Source organism: Odontomachus brunneus, unplaced genomic scaffold (genome assembly GCF_010583005.1).
Source record: "Odontomachus brunneus isolate Ranch 3 - 2012 unplaced genomic scaffold, Obru_v1 Obru_scaffold_393, whole genome shotgun sequence".
In the NCBI taxonomy this organism is placed as follows: Eukaryota; Metazoa; Arthropoda; class Insecta; order Hymenoptera; family Formicidae; genus Odontomachus; species Odontomachus brunneus.
In genome coordinates this window covers 63,886-67,671 of record NW_022639843.1, presented here as the reverse complement: position 1 = coordinate 67,671, position 3,786 = coordinate 63,886, and positions in this window count along the sequence as shown.

Here is a 3,786-nt window from a genome sequence, read left to right as displayed (position 1 = left end):
TGGATTAAAATAGTCTACCCTGTGTATATATTGCGACGTTCTTTCGCGAGGTTAACTCGCGAGCGACGGCAGACAGTCGCCTGTCAGCCGCGCCGGCAAATTGCCGTCGGCTCCGGTTCACGCCACAAAATGAAAACGATAGTTAGGCGCCATGTGCGGAAAGGCCGCACCACCTCGATAATTGCGAGATACGATACGTGACACAAAATTCGCGTGCCCCGGGGACCGTCGGTAGATCCTTTGATTTTAAAGTCGGAGATGGGATGGGTTTAGGAAGGGCGAAAATGACTCCACGCGTATTCAATAACAATGAGCTTTATTGTCGGGATTCTTGCACATCCCGGTATTTAACGCGCGATAATGTTCCTAAAAAGAAAACGTTAATCACGATACGATAATAGGTTCGCAACAATGGAAAATCCGAGAATGATCTCCTCGCGGGAGTCTTATGACGCGCGGCCACTCCGCGGACGGGACAGTGGAACACGAAACGATGACGACACGAACGAGAACGAAAAACGAAAACCACGGAGCAGATGTGAGGTCTTACAAAAAGTGGCGGCTTTCCCGGCGGATGGCCGGCTACGGTGGCGATGACGGCGATCCTCCTCGCAGCCCTCAGCGGTTCTCTTTCGCTCTCTTCTCTCGCTCGCTCGCTCCGCTCTCTCCCCAGCTTTTTCTTTCTGTGCACTCCTTACACCCGGTAGTCTCGATAGCGATAATTGCGAGGTTTTCGTTTGCTGAGATCGCTGCGTTCGCTCTCTCTGACCGTCGCGGCAAGGCTAGCGATCCGTCGGCTTTCGGAGGATCGCGTATCCTCGCTGGTCCTCCTCGTCACGTCCTCTCTTGTCCTGCGATGTTCGACCTTCGGGAATCGGCAATTTTCAGTACTTCTGTCTTGAGACATTTCCTGTCTCGAGACACTGTTGCCGTCGTGGATCGGCTCGCGATCGGAGCGCTTCCATCAGCGCTCCAGTTTTTTTCTTGCTGTTATCCTCGCGACGGCTGCGTCCGCTGAAAGTAAACACAGCTGACAGTTTCGCGTCTAATTGCGGTAGCTGTGTTCTCGATATAGAGTATTCTAAACGTTATAATATTCCATATCGCCGAGCGATCGGGAGTTCGAGAATTTTCTAACGTTACTTTTACGTGAGCGATTCACCTGAGTGAGAACGATAAGCCACTGCTCCTTCGTCCTGCGGTGTCCTCCGCTTTTTTGGTCTTGGTGGCGAGCAAGGGAAACCGAAGAACACAAAGTTAGGGACGCGATAACTTTCGAATCTGCTCCGCTCACAAAAGTCGATTTTAATACTTGTCCTAGAGACTCTCATAAACAAAAATACGGGACGCGATAACCGTTAATATCCGCGAGATTTCTTTCGCGATGCGATACGCGAGAATAATCACACAAATTTGATACGGTTCCTTGGGACGGGCGCCTCCGATGCTGCCACGTCACAGTATATATAAAATCTCTAAATAAAAAAACATGTCTAGCTACTAGACATACATGATACAGAAATTCTATGAAATCCATGATAAAAGAACTATCTAAATATTATTAAGTCTCTATTATATAACTCATGATATAGAGAAAAAGGGAAATTATCGAAGAAAAATAATTTTTTCATTTTTGCTACCTACTTACTGTCTAGTGCAGACTAAATAGTTACACGTTATTTTTTTGTATCTAGCTAATTTTTTGTTACTAGCTAATTTATCTAGAACAGTCACTAAGCGAAGCCGAGGCACTAGGAGAAGTGAGCGTTACATTCCTAGCTAGTAGCTAGCAAGTACTATTAGCTAGTAGCGATGTAAGACCCAACTTTTCTGTGTCATTACTGGACAATCATTAGATTCAATTTTTGCTCGGGCAGTTGTTAGTGGTGTCCTCAATAGCTGTCTCACTCACTCAACACCTGAATGCAGCGAATATGAGCGAGACAGTTATAGGGACACTGCACTGTCTCTATAGGTGGTTCGCTCGTTCTAATATCCATGTATCACACTATCCTCTTTTCTTCTTAGCAGAAATGCTCGTTGTGCCGATGAATGACACCGAATAACAAAATTTAACTTTTTTTGTTGTACGAATGTGAATAGTTATTTCCGATATATTTTTGCCCGCTGAGCACAAATCCTTAGTCCAAATTTGATTACCGCGTTACATTTTTGAAAAAAGTACATCGGAAATGATAGACACATTTCGTCATAAGGTCATTAAAATGCGTCCGCATGTAATATTGAGATATTAAGATCTTTGCAAAGAATGAATGTTGCCAGCATATGAAAAAAATCATCTGATGCTATAAACATTTCAGTAATATTGTCGCATATTCTGATGTCAATGGTAATGGACAAAAACATTTCACAATTTGATATCCTACGGAATGGAATAAATTTTTTTTCGTAAATTTCATGATAACCATTAATATAGAAAAATCAATAGGGGAACCCAATGAAAAACTTTTCATATATAATTATATAAAATTATATAAAATTATATAAAATTATATATAATTATATATAATTATGTATCAAATTTGTCCATTCATGTTCATACATTCTACTTATACATATAATTATATAATTATATATAATTATATATAATTATATATATAAATTCATATATAATTTTACATAATTACGCATAAATTTATATGTAATTATACATATTGTTATACATAATTGTATATAATTATATATAATTTTATATGATTATATATAATTATATATAATTATACATATTATATATTATATTATATTATTATTATATATCATTATAATTATACATAATTATAATTATGTATGGACAAATTTCATACAAAATTTTGCATAAAAAATTTTTCATCGGGAACCTCTCCCAGTACCGCCCACCTAATAATTTCTTTATTGTTTAATAACGAAATGGCCAGCAATAAATCTGATCAAGTTAAAAGAAGCCTAATACATTATTGTTACAATTGCTTTGAATAGACATAAAGGAAATCAGTGGTGTATGTCCATTACAGCAAAAGATAAAATTTTTACAAAACCTCAAATTATAAAAACTGTTTCCCAGTACCAGCCAGGTATAAAAATTAAGTTTTTACTTAAAAATGAGGAATTGTTACCTTACAAATACACATACAAACTTCAGTGAGACATTATAAAACTTTACTAACAATAAAAATATGTAACCGCGATTCGTTGCGGGTTCGAATCGCTCGTCGGATCGGGTTCGTGATAAGTGGAATAATTGAAAAGAACAGTGTTTTTAAAAATAATAATGAATAATATATTTAAATATTAAGCTGACGATAATGACAATATATCGATCGAACAATACGTGTCGACGCCGTTGGTTTTGGTTGTTTGTATCGCCTGACAGAGGCTTGTTTAGACGCTGGTTTGCGTAAGGTGACGCGCGGTGCGCGAGACGCGGACGACGTCAGTGTCGCGTATTCGCGAGTTTATTCTGTTGACGTTTCTTTCGGCGTCTTGTCTCTTAAGCGCGGTTGACACTTCTTCCAGCGATTTTAGCGGCGTTTCGGATTCGTATAATGTCGCGGTCGTTGAGATTGCAGCGTAGCTGCACGCGGGATATTGCCTTAGCGGCGCTCCCTTCGATCTCCTATCGCGGAGATTTGAGTCGGTTCGATGTATGCGCTGCGGCCGTCGTCCTCGTACACGGGATCTTAGCTCTCGGAGTTTCCTTTATGACTCAACGGGCTCGGCTCATTCGGACACGATTTTGAATGCGGCCAGAGGTGCCGCGGACCTTATCAGTGTCGGCCTCACAAATCC